Source organism: Podarcis tiliguerta, assembly GCF_965153285.1.
Source record: "Podarcis tiliguerta genome assembly, chromosome: 6".
Classification (NCBI taxonomy): domain Eukaryota; kingdom Metazoa; phylum Chordata; class Lepidosauria; order Squamata; family Lacertidae; genus Podarcis; species Podarcis tiliguerta.
In genome coordinates this window covers 18,499,288-18,516,085 of record NC_139539.1, presented here as the reverse complement: position 1 = coordinate 18,516,085, position 16,798 = coordinate 18,499,288, and the positions used below count along the sequence as shown (strand labels likewise).

Genomic DNA, 16,798 nt, shown 5'->3' with positions numbered 1-16,798 from the left:
AACAATTAGAAATTTCAGAGAAAGTTAAATTGACAGATTCATCCATGCTAACTAAAAGCCAGATTCTTGAGAGAGAAAACCTGAAAATGTATTCAAACTGGAAACATCAAAAATATTTAATCTTCAGGATATTCACATGTGGAGTGAAAGTGAGGAAGGTTGACAACAGAATTTTCATGTGCAGAGTGAGGAATACAAGTAGAATCTTTTCACTGCAACACATTTCTGCTTTGTCACAGAGCGAAGCTATACATGATAACTAGGCCTGTCACCCAATTAACAATATCATATTCAATTAACTGTGTCAGTTTTATACCACAAGCTTATACATGTCTACTCAGAAGTACCTTTACTTTTGATGGGATTTACTCCAAGGCACATGGCCCGGAAGCTGTACGCCGGCTCCCTCGGCCAATAAAGCGAGATGAGCACCACAACCCCAGAGTCGGTCACGACTGGACCTAATGGTCAGGGGTCCCTTTACCTTTACCTTTACTCCAAGGCAAGTTGGTGTGTGTGTGCTACTAGTTGGAGTTGCCATACGTATGGAATTTTCTGGACATTGCCGGGGTAGGGTGAATTGGGATAGCCTACAGATCTGCAGCCCTGAGCTCCTGAAAGATACAAGTACTGTATATAGAAAGAATAAGTCATAATCTGAGAAGCCCAAGCATCAAAGAGGTTTGGGACAAGGAGGACATCCTCTGTAGAGATAAAGGAAAGCGTTCAAGACCTGGTGATCTTGCAGTGGTCAACACAGAGTTTGTTCACATGGCTGAGTCCTGGAAGACTTGCTCCCTGCCTTGCAGGCCATTTCCCACCTTGCCTGGGATAATGGGCCTGGACTGACTCCAGCTACAAAAGCTGACGCTGCAGAACAGACACTGAGGCTGGGGTATTGTTTAGGGGGATTGGGGTGTGAGTTGTTGCTGTTATTCATATTAATTTTGTGTATATTTTAGATCTTACTATGGTTTATATAGAAACTGTTGCAATTTGGTTGCACACTTTTTGATGTTTTATTTAATGTATTTAGAACTACTTTTGTTACCTTTGTAATTATGTATTTTTTTTCATGCTGCAAACAACCATATGCATGGTTTTAACTATGGAAAGGCGGCATGTATGTCCGTACTTCACTTTTCACATAATGCAGGGCTTTATATACAGTATGGTCAATTCAGGTTTTATATAGGGCAGGGTTATCAAAAGCGCTATTTATAGAGAGACTTTGAAACAACACAACTCCAGTAAAACGTAGCTGGGCTGCGACCCAAAAACCACAAACAGCACTAAAAGCAAATAATGCACAATCATTACATAGTCCTAGAAAGTAAGTATAACAAAAACAAAACGTAACTAAGGGAGATATAACTGTTATCTCCACAACGCAATTTCAGGATGAGAAGATCAGGACCGGCCCTATCATTAGGCAGAGTCATAGGTGCCAACTTGAACAAAATATTGTGAGGCCCACTAGCCCGCCCACACTTCTTCCCCCCATCCCATAACTTCTATGAAGCACACCTTCCTCTGCCATGCACAACTGGACACAGGACTCCTCTCGCCCCCACCGCCTGTTCACCTCTCGTCCTCCGCCCATGTGCAATAAGTTTCTTCCCCCCTCCCTTCCCATCTCCTATTGCCACCTGCTCTCCTCTCCTACTAGCCTGCCTGCCTGCCTCTCCCCAGTTGCCCCAGCTCAGACACATTCAGAAATACAGTCAAACCTCAATTGTCAAGTGTAATTTGTCCTAGAAGCTCATTCGGCTTCCGAAAGGTTCGACAAGTGAGGTGCGGCTTGTGACTGGTTGCAGGAGCTTCCTGCACACAGGCAGAAGCCACGACGGACATTTGGCTTCCAAAAAGTGTTCAAAAACCGGAGAATTTACTTCTGGGTTTTCGGCGTTCAGGAGCTGAAACGTTCCAAAACGGAGGCGTTTGGGAGTTGAGGTTTGACTGTGGCATCAAAAGTCAGGAGGCAAGCTAGGAAAAGAAGGCAGCGCCCAGCTGAGAGGTGCCACTTCAAGCAGTTGGTTTTGGATGTCGTGGAAGGGCAGCAAATTGTTATCCGATTTATTATTGTTGCATTTCTATTCCCAGGGAATGGAAGAGGTGTGTGTGGGATCTATTGCCTCAGGTACCAAAATAACTTGACCGGCCTTGGGTATTATTTGCAGCTCTGCCATGGGCCAGCCCTGACAGGAAAAGGTAGGTTGCCGTATTACTTGCGATAGATTGGCAGGAGTTTCTATGGACTGTTTAACGAAAGCAACAAAATGGGATTCTTTTACCTAAACTGGGCGATTAGAATCTCTGATCTTTACTCGATCCAATGTACCGGTATGTTTATATTTGAATGGCAGTCATCCTATTGGTGTTGTTCATTGGGTGCAGTAGGCAATTGGCTTCCCTGTCCCCCAGGGAGCATTTGGCTCTGTTAACATCCCAACATCCTTTTGCATCTGTGACATCCTGAGAAGGGGATTGTGTGGGGTAGAGTCTCAAAAGGTGCGCAGAAATGAAGATTTCATAGCCCAAGGCAGTTTGAAGATCATTGTTCTTCAAGGACCCTTGAACGCACAACACTCCGCCCTCCAGCATCCTCTGGGAGCAGAGTTGAGGACGTATCGTTCGACATCTAAGTGCCTCAGAGAATTATCTTTGAAAAATGTTGGACCCAGAAGTCTTCATTTGCATGCACATACCGTACGAGACACCATTTCTCAGAGTGGTGGGAAGCTTTCCAACATTCAGGACTCTTTATGCTTCCAATTTTATGCCTGCATGAAAGATAACAGATAGCTCTCTAGCATTTTTGGTACCTATGCAATAAAACGGCTCCTCTCCTTCTCTCACCAAGCAATGGTGTCCAATGAGTCTCTCCCCCAATCCATCTGATATTGGTGCTTTTCCCCATTGTGTGGCATCCTTCCTGAGCCAGAATTTAGCAGCTTTGCTCCAGTTTGTAGATTAAAATGGAAAAGAAAGTATTTTCCCACATGGCTGGTTTTGGCCCATTGTCACTTCTTCCACAAAATTCTGTCAAACAGCTGTAAGTTAAGAACCTCTCTGACTCATCAGTTTCATCAAGGGACTTTTATCTGTGTGCTTTCCCTTCCCACCCTTTGGAATTCCAGAAACCACATGGCACATAGACAGCAGCTGAGACCAAGAGAGGGGCACAAGTCTGGGCAGTCCAGGACCTCCATACACACTGCCCAGGCTTGTGCCCTGGAAAGGTCACCTGTTACGAGTTAACGGTCTCTGCAGCCCCAGCAGGCACTGTGATTCTTCAGCGGTTTGACTTCACCCCGGAGGTGCACTCCATTGTCTCTTGATGAGACCAATAGTGAGTCCAGTCAAAAGAAGGCAGTTTCTGCACGTGTTGTAGAGGGAAGTGAGGAGCAGGTGGGGCTCATCAACCTGGGAAGATAGCCCACCTAGGAGAAGGAAAACTCCAATCCTAAATCTCTGTTGCCTTGCAGGATATCTTTGGGAGAAGAAAAGGCTAAGGAGAAACCCCTCCACACAGTGGCGTAGCGTGGGTTGTCAGCACCCGGGGCAAGGCAAGTAATTTGCGCCCCCTAACCCGTGGAGCCAGGTAGGGGCAGAGAGCTGCGAGTGCGAGCGCGCCCCCCTCCCCATGTTGAGCCCGGTGCGGCCGGCACCCCCTGCACCCCCCCACGCTATGCCACTGCCTCCACAAATCTGGAGTCCCTAAGATGGTTGGACAGTGCTTTGTATGCCTCCTTTCAGCAACTCCTGTAGCCAAGCTGGTGCCAAACATAGTGCTCTGCTTTCCATTGGACCACATCAGTGAGGCCGAGAAAGCGGGTCTTGTCATCTGTGCAACCTGGGATCTCCTCCATGCACACTGCCCAGGCTTGCATTCTGGAAAGGTCACTAAACACAGTGCTCCAAACACAGTGGTTTGGCTTCACCCCCGGAGGCCCAGTCCCTTGTCTTGAGACAGACTGATGCCAACAAATGTTCCTAAGTTGCTATCTGCCTCTGCCTGCTGCTGCTGCAGGATCTCTTGTCCCCACACTGAAAGTTTGCATCTCCTCTTCCAGATTCTTGTGCCTGACCCCACACTCCCCACTGTGGACATTCCCCACAGTCTGAAAACTTCTGCTATACAAGTATTATACAGTTAAGCCAGCACATCTGCTACTGTAGGTACTTGCTTCTTCTACGCCTCATTTAAGTGGATCTGTCTCTCTGGGCGCTTGCAGACTGTCAGTGTTTTCGGGTGAATTTCAATCACTTGCCAGCAAACTCAGTTTGTGCAATTATGCTTGACAGGTTGGTCTTGTGCAATAAACCCACGTCCCCAAAAGATCAGGCTTTTTGCCATAAGGAAAGTGATGGGAAGCTGTACGTGAAAGTGTGGAGTAACACTTGCCTTGACACAATGTCATTATCAAACACGAACGAAACACAATGAACGCTCATTAAATAGCTAACATGGTCTAATCTCCCTGCAAACAAATCAGGATGAATGTTCAATGAACAGGTCATGTGGAAGCAACCTCTGTTTTCAGTCTATCCCACGCATTCCTTCAAAGACAATGGATGTTAGATCATGCTGGAGGGCTCTATGTTCTAGGAGGAAGCTAAGACAGGTTATGATCATAGTAGAACCTGTGTTGTGTAGTAGTCCAGAATGCTGGACTTAGGGCCTGGGATACCCAAGGTGCTACTGAGTCCTGTCAATGCAAGAGTTTCTGCATTTGCAATGAGATGTTCCTCCTGCCAGAACCCACCTTGTGCATGCATCACACCCTCCCGAAATCTGCCCCAGGGAGTTGGAGAAACCCTCGGTGCAGGGGGAGGAGATGGGGAGGACGTCCCATTGCACAAGCAGAAATCCTTGCACTGCTGGTGTGTTCACCTTAGTGCTACAACGGACAATCCCCATGCATCCATAAAGTCACAGACAAATCACGTTTTTCTCAGTCTAGCCTACTACACGGGGTTGTTGCGAGGATAAAACACGGCAGTGGGACACCAGTTTGAGCTCCTTGCAGGAAAGGCAGGCTATGAAAGTAATCATAAATTTATAGGCACGTAATATAGGGTTGCCATATTTCAGAAAGTGAAAATCCAGGTACAAAAGTTGAGTTTTTTAAAGTTTTGCCCAAAGTTGTTGAGTCTGGGAAAATCCAGACATATGGCAATACTAATGTAATAGGTGGTTGGCAGCATCTCTGAAGGGCATCTTGCGCAATCCCCTGGTTAATGCAGGAATCTGCAGTACCCTGGACTCTTTTTAAACACCTCCAATGAGGGAGAGTCCACACCCTCCTGTTGTGTAGCTCAGTGGCAAGGCATCTGCCTTGCACCCAGAAGGCCACAGGTTCAATCCCAGCATAGAATTACAGAGTCGAAAGGGACCAGGAGGGTCATTTAGCCCAACCCCCCACAGTGCCAGAATCCCCAGGTACGGCTGAGAGAGCCTCTGCCAGTCAGTGTAGACAATACTGAACTAGACTGGCCAACAGTCTGACTCAGTATAAGGCAGCCTCTTAGTTTCCTATTGTTCTGACACAGCTCTTGGCAGTGGTCCATCAGGGCGAATGAGATGCTGCCACCCAAGCCCCAGTTTGCCCCAACCTACATGGTCGACTCATGTTGGACTGACACCTAGATTTGATGATTTGAAGTGCCACAGATTCATTATGCCTTTGAGCAACTCATTTAGCTACTGTTCCCCATCCTTATAATGGGAACGCGATAATTACCGACCTGAGAGCAAACAGGATGAAGATTATAAAGTGCCCTGGGTACTTCTAGCACAATAATATTTGTTACGATTCCCATGAACCGGTACATTCCTTATAGGTGCCTCAGCACACCCAGGAAGTCAGGACACCTAGAGCTAAATAATGGGGAGAAATGGGGGAGATGTGTGGCGAAATTATTTGCCTGGTTCCTGGGAAGCAAGTCCCAGGTGTTCAGCAGGGCGAACCCTTTCGTCCTAAGGCAGAAGAGAGGCGTTTGCCGGACCAATCGCGAGTTATATGGAGCTTCTCGTCCGGCCGAAAAGAGCTGGAAACATCCCACGGAAAAACCCTTTACCGGCTGCCTGCGGACCTCCTGCAAACGCTCTCCTACGCGGACCTCTAGCTCTCCAGACTCTACTATGACACCTTTCTCCATAAAGGTGCCCAGCCGGGTCTCCTTTAGGTGAGACGCCAGTCTCCAAACACCAGCACCCTCGACGTCTGTGCACTGACGCCCCCCTTGACCGCCCCCCCCCCGCCCGCCACAGACCTTTGCTACATCTCCTCCGGGGATCGCACCTGGGCGGCGGGTGGGCTTCTGCCGCGGCGTCCGTCCGTCCGCCCGGGCAGCCGAGCTGTCGAGCCTCCGGTGCGCGTCCAGCGCGGTGCCTTGACGCCGCCCGCTCTCCTTCCCTCCCTTCTCGGCGTTGGGGATGTGCCCGCTGCTCGTCTCCCCGGCAGCTCCTCCTCGCCGTCGGCGGCTGTTGCTGCCTGCGAGGTCCCGATAGGGGCCGCCTTATCGCGGGCGCCACCTTCGCCGTCTGGGCGCGCGCGTGCCACCACCGGGACGGGGCGCCTCTTCCAGGAAGACGCGCGCAGCAGCGGCGGCGGCCTCCGAGGAGGATCGCCTCCCGCGTCCTCCTCCCCACCCCCTGCTGCCTGGCTGCTTCTCTTCTCTTCCCCTCCCTCTCCCCTTCCACCACGACCCTCCCTCCCGTGCCCGCAAGGGGGTGGGGGGCGTTGAGGATTTGAAATGGAGGCGCCTCCAACGCATGCTGCGATCGCCAGCCCTTCTTCGGCTCGTATTCGCCGGGGAGCACCTCACATCGCCCGCCCCCTCCCTCCCTCCTGGCCGGCTACGAGCGAGCGAAAAAGGCCAAACACAACCTTGTCCTGAGAGGAGGGGGTCGGGAGGGGCAGGCAAAGGAAGGTAAAGGGGAAACTGAAAGTTTTTCCCTCTCCAGCGCCCAAGGCTAGGGTAGTTCACACGTACACGTGCACACGCTAATGGAGGGCGAGTGGGCAGAGGCGTATCCAGGCTCCCTTGTGCCCCCTCCGCGTCCCTTGCGCTCCTGCACCAAAGCGCCCAAAGGAGCCTGCGCGCCTCGTCCGGCTACCCAGAACAGCAGGGAGTAGCCCGGGAGCGCGTGGACGAGCGGTCCGGCATCTAGTCGCTCCGAGCTGTAGTGAAGGGGCGCAATTTTTGCACCGCTTGGGTCTGCACCCTTGGTGGAGGCCAACCTAACCAACCCCTAGGTACATCTTCAAGTCGGCGAATGGGAAGTGGCCTTTCTTTTAAAAGTCGTTCCATCTAACTCAATATTGTCCACACTACCTGGCTGTGGCTGTCCAGGATTTCGAAAGGGAGTCTCTCTCAGCCTTACCAGGAGATGCTGAGGGCCTTCTGCATGCAGAAAAGATGCTGTATCATTGAGCCACAGACCTATTGTGGACATCCTTGCTGGATGTCCACTCTGTTTTGGTTGTCTCCAACATCCCGAAATGTATGAAGTTTGACCCATCCCTTATGCATTTAGTGAGCATTCAATACCACTGATCATGCATACATGATATATATCATTAGATATATATCTATCATGATTCTGTATATTCACAAGTTGCAAGTGGGGTTAACAATGCCTCCTTGTGATTTCTGCTCAACATTCTCAGCATTTGGATATTCGCTGCCTATTAAAACAGGCAAATCTTTAACCCCAACTCTTAATGTGGAGAAGATTTCACTGGTATGATTGTCTGGATCCATAATAATCATACTCATCATTATCTAAACATATGTACTAAATAGTTTCACGCAAATGTACAATACAGGAATGTCAGGACTTTGGAAGATGGGGAAATGTTAAATTAAATCACCTTAACTATAAGCCAACTGACTCCCCTCCCCCTTCTTATTTCTCTTTTTCTGCAAGCTCTTCTTATCTTTCAAAGCTTTTGTTCTCCATTGATTAATCTCCCCATCTAAATATCTTAAATTTTAATCCCTTTCCCCCTAAGGATCTTGTTCCCAACTGCATGAACTACACGTCTTGGTGCAACAGAACCCATTGCTGCCACCCATTGGTAGCAATAAGTAAGTATATTTTTGTTCTTGGGACAGAAATTAGGGTCAACCAAAATGCATAGTGTAGCGTGCTTTCACATTAAGCAGAACTCTTCTGCATGCTGGATGTTAAGAAAAATATCGTTCCCAAGGGTTTGGAATTAAAACCTGATCTCAGTTTGTTTCAGTACTGCAGACGGAAGCTTTGTGCAGATTAATTAGGTTTTACCTGTAAGGTAAAGGTAAAGGGACCCCTGACCATTAGGTCCAGTCATGGCTGACTCTGGGGTTGCGGTGCTCATCTCGCTTTATTGGCCAAGGGAGCCGGCGTACAGGTTCCGGGTCATGTGGCCAGCATGACTAAGCCGCTTCTGGTGAACCAGAGCACCGCACGGAAAAGCCGTTTACCTTCCTGCCGGAGCGATATCTATTTATCTACTTGCACTCTGACATGCTTTCGAACTGCTAGGTTTGCAGGAGCAGGGACCGAACAACGGGAGCTCGCCCTGTTGCGGGGATTTGAACCGCTGACCTTCTGATCGGCAAGTCCTAGGCTCTGTGGTTTAACCTTGTGCAAAAATAAATCTTCAATTACACAGAGTAATGCTGGAGAGGGAATCAACAGAAGCTAGACCAGTGCTGTCTAACTTGACTGTGGCCTCAGGTAGGGTCCCCCCACCCCAGTCCATGTGCCTGAAGTATTTTAATTTGGGATGCCAGGGACCAGATAAAAGACTTTCTGCACTACCACTGAGCCTTTTCCCTTTTCTGACTTTACACCGGCAAGCAAGGAAACTCTTAGATAAGTAAATCATTCCACTTCTGGGCTCTTGGAAATATCATGCCCACAATTTCCTGGTGAGGAAGACACCAAATCATCCCATTACCCTGTTCAAATAGTTCAAATCCGCGCAACAGGGTGAGCTCCCGTTGCTCTTTCCCAGCTTCTACCAACCTAGCAGTTCGAAAGCACGTCAAAGTGCAAGTAGATAAATAGGTACCGCTGTGGCCTTTCTTGTAAACGGCGTTTCCGTGCACTCTGGCTCCCTCAGCCCAAAAAGTGGGATGAGTGCCACACCCCATAGTTGCCTTTGACTGGACTTAACTGTCCAGGGGTTTTACCTCCCTAGAACATAGTGATAATGCAGCAAAAAGCTTTATCTGAAGATGTCTACCGATTAAGCTGTTAAAGGCGCAAGGGCTCTTTGGGGGGAGTTGGAAACCCTCTTCGCATCTGCTCTGTTTGGCACAGCTCACCCAAACTGTGTTCCGCATCACACTAGGGGATGTGTTGTGCATAGCACACCAGATCTCAGTCTGGAAGTGCATTGTGCGTGGCGTGCCAAACAAAGGAAACTTCTGCATCTCCTTTCTCTAATAGAAAGGAAAGAAAAAAGATGCAGACCAAACTGTCATGACATTACATCAGGATGTAAACAAATCTTAAATAGTGGGTCCAAAGTATACAGAGTGGTTTGAAGTCCTATGCAAAGGGCAGGGATTGCTGGCCAACAGGGGATCCGCAATCTATCCCTAATCCTCAAAGGTGCTTTCCATAGCTCAGCTAGATTGGATCAAGAAGGTGTAAACAACTAAACAAAATTGTGTAAACAATTTGCCAACAGTTTCGTTTGTTAAGCCCTCATCTGTCTTTGTCATTTGATATAAATCCTATTGTTCCACTCTCTTTGTCACAGATGTCGCAATATTCCTCTTTGCAGAAAGCAAATTCATTTGCCTTCATCCATTATCTTAGCCTCCTCCAGCTTGGGGTCTTCTGAATGTCTTGGACTACAAAATCCATCAGGCCCAGCAAATGGTCAGGCATGATGGGAGACGTAGTCATGTCTAGAGGGCACAAGTTAGGGAAAGCGGCATAACCAGTACTACCCAGGCATATCTGTGTTCCATACCTGTTTAAATCCTTTTCTCTTAGGTGATGTCAGCTTTGATAAAATCCTTTAAAGCCCACAAGGTCTGAATGGAGACAAAGGTTTCCTATCCAACTACAGATGCAAATTAACATATCAAAGCCAGGTTGAGTGTGTTATCACCAATTACTGATATTGTCAGTAACTGCTCAGTTTATCTTGGGCTCACTTAAGCTTTAGGTGGAACAGTGCAGTGCATATGGTCATTGCTACTTTCTGGAAAGATTTTAACAGTGCTAGTTTAACATATTGGTACCAGGGGGTGTGGCAACACTGAAAAGATAACACATAAATTGAGAATAGCAAGAGAAACATATCCATACTTTCGCAGACGAATGGTGGAGCTTTGTTATTTTCACAAACACCAGAAAACCAAAGTCCTGTCCCTAGGGTATCTGCTGATTTGTCAATTTTATTTGCTGTGCTGCCAACATTTCATGGGAACTGGCGTCTTATATATTATAAGCAGGAGTGTCTCAAGTTGCTGAATTTCGTCATTTCTGTTAATCTCTAATCAGTAGGGATGCGAGTGGCGCTGTGGGTTAAACCACAGAACCTAGGGCTTACCGATCAGAAGGTCGGCAGTTTGAATCCCCGCGACGGGGTGAGCTCCCATTGCTCAGTCCCTGCTCCTGCCCACCTAGCAGTTCAAAAGCACGTCAAAGTGCAAGTAGATAAATAAGTCCTGCTCCACTGGGAAGGTAAACGGCATTTCCATGCGCTGCTCTGGTTCGCCAGAAGCAGCTTAGTCATGCTGGCCACATGACCCGGAAGCTGTATGCCGGCTCCCTCGGCCAGTAAAGCGAAATGAGCGCCACAACCCCAGAGTCGGTCCCAGAGTCGGTCACAACTGGACCTAATGGCCAGGGGTCCCTTTACCTTTACCTATTCAGTAACGTTTATGTATTTCATGGGATGTTATATCCTGGATATGCTGGGGAAAAGATGATTCGTTTTTTAAAAAGGAGCAGACTCTACCAAGGGTGGAGAACCTAGTGGTTCTCTAGATGTTCCTGATGGTGGGTGCAATTCCCACCATCCCTGGCTATTGGCTATGGTGCCTGGGGCTGATAGGAGTTTGTGTTCAACAACCCCTACCCCTTCCTGAGCCCCTTTCATATCCAAATGAAATCAAAGTGTTGAAAGGCCAGCATTCACACCCCATCATTGTACAGCTTTCTCAGCCCTCACGCCTGACTTCCACACCTTGAGTGAGGATGACTGATCCAGAGAGGCCTATGCACATAGACATGTGTGTGTGTGTGTGTGTGTGTGTGTGTGTGTGTGTGTGTGCTTCCACAGGAAATGGAACCAGCCACGCAGAGTTCCAGCTTCCACAGAAACCGACACCTCTATAGGTCTCTGGTCCTGTAGGCTTACCCTGTTCAGACATATGCACATCCAACAAATGGACATTGGGGATGGGGAAGCCAATCAATGTTCCAGGTCTCACTGTTTGGCCCTGCATTGGGTCATTTTAAGCAGGTGAAATATACTCAGAGTCGAGAGTGAATTTCATGCTCTTTATTCAGCTCATAGTGGTGAGGAGGAATGGAAGTTCCCCCAGAATGTCTGCTTTATATACATTATTTACACAATGGGCCCCACGTGGTTGGCTAATTCCGGGATTCACCTGTAGGCCAATCAGGCTGCGGATTCACTTCCACCTGGAGCTGGATTGGGTGCCTCCTGTGGACCATTCTGAACCCTATTGTTCTAGGACCAATCAGACTGCTGCAATCTGAATCCTTTTGTTCCAGGACCAATCAGACTGCTGCCTTTTGGATCCTATTCAACTCAGTACATAACAGCAGGGATGACGGGAGCAGTGTATGTATGCAAGTAAAGCATCTCCTTCCTGTTTTCAGAGCATCGCTTTGTAGCAGGGGCATAGCTTGGGGGGCACAGGGCAGTTGGCCCAGGCGCAAAATTTTTAGGGGCACAAAATTTCAACACCTGGTGATGCTTCAGCACAGCTGCACATCTCCATCGCTGTGGGTCATTGGAAAACAGCTTCTCCATGCCAACCAGAAAGTGCACACCATGGGAAAAACTCTTCTTTTCTTATCTCTGTGGCTACGATCTCCTGATGATGCAGACACTACTCCATATGTTTCCCTCCCTTCCAGCCCCACTCTGCACAGCCCCGGGTGCTGGCAACCCACGGTATGCCACGGCCTCACAGTGCATCTCAGTAGTGGCTGTGGGGAGGGGACTGTTTTATTTCCAGTTGCACCGATGGTTGCCACCACTAAACAGGGTTGAAGGCAGCTTGGCATAAGGTGAGTTGGTGGTTTGTCACCCTTGCCTTAAGCAGCAGCGACTATTGATGCTTTGCTCCATAGCATGTGCCTGAGTTCTCAGAACCTACAGATAGATATTTTCTTACTGTGTCTGTGTATGTATGTGAAGCTGGCTTTGGGTGGTGCTCTTGGACTCATCGCAACATATCTTTTTACAATGCACTGCTTGGAACCATATCTTCCTTTGGCATAGTTGCAATGCCTGTAGTTGGTTTGCATTATTTTAACAGTCTCCCCGTATTATTTGCTGGCGGGGGGCTTGTTCATTCCTCCACCCTCATCCCCTCCCAGCAAACTCTTAATAATATACTTGGCTATAAATCTTCCAGATACAAACTGGTGTTCAGATCATTTAATTAGTTCCTCAGACGGCATTCGAAAAAGAATTCCATGATCCAGTGAATACTTTGGAAAACAAAGGGCATGAGGCTGCAAATTTATTGTTCCCCGGCTGATTTTGCATATTTGGAATCTGCTTTCTAAAGCTGCATATGTATAGTTTTCTTGAGTTGCGAACAAGCCCTGGACAATTCATCATGACAGCTCCTTATGAGCCTTACACTCAGAATAATCCTGAAATGTTTCAGGCTACGCTTGCAATCTTTGTAGGACAGGATTAAATATCCACCCAAGTATCAAAAGCTTTGCCAAGGTTAGCTAACTTTGCAAAACACACACCATGAAGCACTAATAAGCAATAGGTAGGTAGGTAGGTAGGTGGGACGCGAGTGGCGCTTGGGTTAAACCACTGGGCTTGCCGATCAGAAGGTTGGCGGTTCGAATCCCCGTGACGGGGTGAGTTCCTGATGCTTGGTCCCTGCTCCTGCCAACCTAGCAGTTTGAAAGCACGTCAAAGTGCAAGTAGATAAATAGGTACCGCTCCAGCGGGAAGGTAAACGGCGTTTCCGTGCGCTGCTCTGGTTCGCCAGAAGCGGCTTAGTCATGCTGGCCACATGACCCGAAAGCTGTACGCCGGCTCCCTTGGCCAATAAAGCAAGATGAGCGCCGCAACCCAGAGTCGGTCACAACTGGACTTAATGGTCAGGGGCCCCTTTACTTTAGGTAGGTAGGTAGGTAGGTAGGTAGGTAGGCAGGCAGATAGATAGATGATGATAGATAGATAGATAGATAGATAGATAGATAGATAGATAGATAGATATATTCATAGAGTTGGAAGGGACTCAACTAGTCCAACCTCCTTCAATGCAGGAATCTCAACTATGACAGATGACCATCCAACTTCTCCTTAAAAACCTCCAAGGAAAAAGAGTCCACAACCTCTCAAGGGAGACCGTTCCACTAGTGGGTCATATTCAGTGTTGCCGTTCCACTTGCACAACAGACTTCCCCTTGAAGAGAACTTCCTTCTCCTCCTCCATTCACTCTGACACCCCCAGCCCAAGGTGCTCCAGAGGGTTGGAAGCAGATGGAGGCAGGGAGGAGGGAAGGGGAAATCCTGTTGAGTGAGTGCAACACCAACCATACAGTACTAAATACAACCGGTAGATTATAAAACCATCAGCAAATTTCATATGTGAGATATAAGAGGGCATCAAAAAATAAAATACATGTGGCACATTCATCAACAAATACGGATGGAAAATTCCAAAATCCATATTAGGGCAATAATTAGGATAGTCAACTAGCACACAAGCTTCCAAGTTCTCCAGAACTCTACATTCAGCAGCATTTTATATTTGCAAAAATGCAGGGGATCGGCTATTCTTATCAGAAAAAATGCTGTTACAGCAATGCTTTACTTAATGTCTTAATATTTGAAATTCCCAGTTTGAAAGCGTTACGTGTAACCTATTCTTGTCTCTTTATAAAATGTGCCAATAAGTTGTTGTTGTTGTTAAAATGTCATGGATTTGCACTGGTTTTTTTTTTTTTTTTAATGTAAGATGTAAAACGCATCACCTTCTGCTTTATTACTCAGCAGTAGACGTTATATAATTAATGAAAATACGAAGACATTTGTGTAGTTGGATGCTATTCCTGCAAAGGAAACGGATGACATTAAACATCTGTCACAATAACTACTCACATAATCCAGAATTTAAGATTCATACTGAATTTATTACTTGAATGATTTCACCCTTGTAAATCTGTTCTTAATCCCGGAGGCCTGTGTAAACGGATAGTGCCCTCTTCTGGGTTATTGCTGTAATTTCCAATGCTGTTTCCTTACTTTGGTTAATGAATGCCTGCCAGGTTTCATCTGTAGCAAGGAGGACTTCCAAACTTTGCATTAAATCTCAAGGTAGTTTTCAAAGCAGAATTGTTCTTCCCAGAAAGTTCCTGGCTTTGCTGTGCTTGCGAGGCATTTATATCACGATCTTGTGGCTGACACGAGACAAAACACATTCCATCTTTAACCGCTTGTGGAAGTTCACGTCAGATACACTGGCTAGGCACACAAGAGTTCAATTAAGGCAAGGTTGCCCTATTTTAATCTGAGTACATTCATGACAATATGGAATAATGGAGATTGAGGCTGCATCTAGACACATCCCCCCCAAAAATTCAGAAAAACACAATGTAAACATAATGGGAAATCAAGTTGCTGAAAGTCGAAATTCCACAGCGCCATCTGGTGTCACAGTGTTTATATTAGTCTTATATTAGTAAAGTCTTTATATTAGTAAAGAAAAAGAAACGCTTTTTCTTTACTAATGTAGCCGACTCCTGTTCAGTATGTCATCAGCTGGGTGCAAAAGGTAAAAAAAAAAAAGGTAAAGGACCCCTGGACAGTTAAGTCCAGTCAAAGGCGACTATGGGGATGCGGCGCTCATCTCGCTTTCAGGCCAAGGGAGTCAGCGTTTGTCCACAGACAGCTTTCCAGGTCATGTGGTCAGCATGACTAAACCACTTCTGGCACAACGGAACACCGTGATGGAAACCAGAGAGCATGGAAACGCCAGTCACCTTCCTGCCACAGTGGTATCTATTTATCTACTTGCACTGGTGAGCTTTCGAACTGCTAGGTTGGCAGGAGCTGGGACAGAGCAACGGGAGCTCACCCCGTCATGGGAATTCGAACCGCCAACCTTCCAATTGGCAATCACAAGAGGCTCAGTGGTTTAGACCACAGTGCTACCTGCGTCCAGGTGCAGGTCTGGGTTGGCATACAGCATCCCCTAGAAGAGATGTGCAAAGGCCCCAAGATGCACCTCTGTGTACTTTAAATTCACCAGTAGTGATGTATGGAAGTGAGAGCTGGACCATAAAGAAGGCTGATCACCGAAGATTGATGCTTTTGAATTATGGTGCTGGAGGAGACTCCTGAGAGTCCCATGGACTGCAAGAAGATCAAACCTATCCATTCTGAAGGAAATCAGCCCTGAGTGCTCACTGAAAGGACAGAGCCTGAAGCTGAGGCTCCAATATTTTGGCCACCTCATGAGAAGAGAAGACTCCCTGGAAAAGACCCTGATGTTGGGAAAGATGGAGGGCACAAGGAGAAGGGGACGACAGAGGACGAGATGGTTGGACAGTGTTCTCAAAGCTACCAGCATGTGTTTGACCAAACTGCGGGAGGCAGTGGAAGACAGGAGTGCCTGGTGTGCTGTGGTCCATGGGGTCACAAAGAGTCGGTCACGACTAAACGACTAAACAACAACAACACTTAAAAACAAAACACTGAACCACTGTGCACTCTCCACTGTAGAGTGCATTTTGAGGTGCAAGCCACATTGTGTTCCCCATTCACTACGATTGAAATAACATCACCACCTGCCAAAATTTATGCAGTTTACAGGCAATCCAGAATGGATTCAACTTGTCAAATTGCGGACAAATCAGCCCAAGGAAATTTGGTGGGAATGTATAAAGCGTTCACTTTTCTTGGGGGGGGGGAGAGGACATGGGGAATGTTGTCTTAAACTCTGCGTGGGCTTAATATAGGATCATCTATTTGGAGCAAAGGGCCCTCTAGCCCAGTCCTCTGCTGCAAGATCTGAAGCAATCTCCTTCCAGCTCACTCTTAGCTTCTAGGCTGCACCCTCCCCAGCACTAACAAATAGTTCAGAACAGATCAAAAGTAGCTGTCAGCCACAAAAAAGCCAGATGACAGAAATGCTGAAAGGTATGTTGAAAGGAATGCAAAGGCATTCTTTCTGCATGATGACCAGAGACCTGCCCATTCTCAACCGTAACATGGGCCCAGATGCATGTGGGTAGCTTGCCAGTGAGAGCAGCACAACCTACCCATATCCAAAGCAGAAATCGTGGGAAATCGTGGGCTGGATTAGGAGATAGATGGAAGAAATTGCATCTTGCCTTGGGAATAAGGAAGCTGTGGGTTGTAGTCAGCTAATCTTTGCTCAGAGGAGTCCCATGACCAAATTAGGCTCACTGGTTTCAACAGAGTAAAAGTTAAATACAAGCAGCCCAGGATCTGTGGGAATAACCAAGTCCTCCTACAATCTGCTGAACTAAAGAGTGGTTTGAGGAATGAGAAGAAGCAGGAAAGTATAGGAGAACAAGTGACTA

The 16,798-nt window shown here is 47.4% G+C and overlaps 1 protein-coding gene across 4 annotated transcripts in view; it reads right to left on the bottom strand.

Annotated features, from left to right (window-relative positions):
- Nucleotides 1–6,670, bottom strand: part of RIPOR3 (RIPOR family member 3) — a 103,881-nt gene extending 97,211 nt beyond the window's left edge. The window contains exons 1-2 of one of the 4 annotated variants that reach the window (XM_083446818.1): nt 6,280–6,589; nt 2,295–2,783 (exon numbers count right to left, since the gene is read on the bottom strand). The gene's annotated coding sequence lies outside the window, so the exon portion shown is untranslated. Of the gene's footprint in view, nt 1–2,294; nt 2,784–6,279 lie in introns of all 4 variants that reach the window. The other 3 variants (XM_083446819.1, XM_083446817.1, XM_083446816.1) reach the window with 3 other exon arrangements.
- Nucleotides 6,671–16,798: the final 10,128 nt, after the last annotated feature.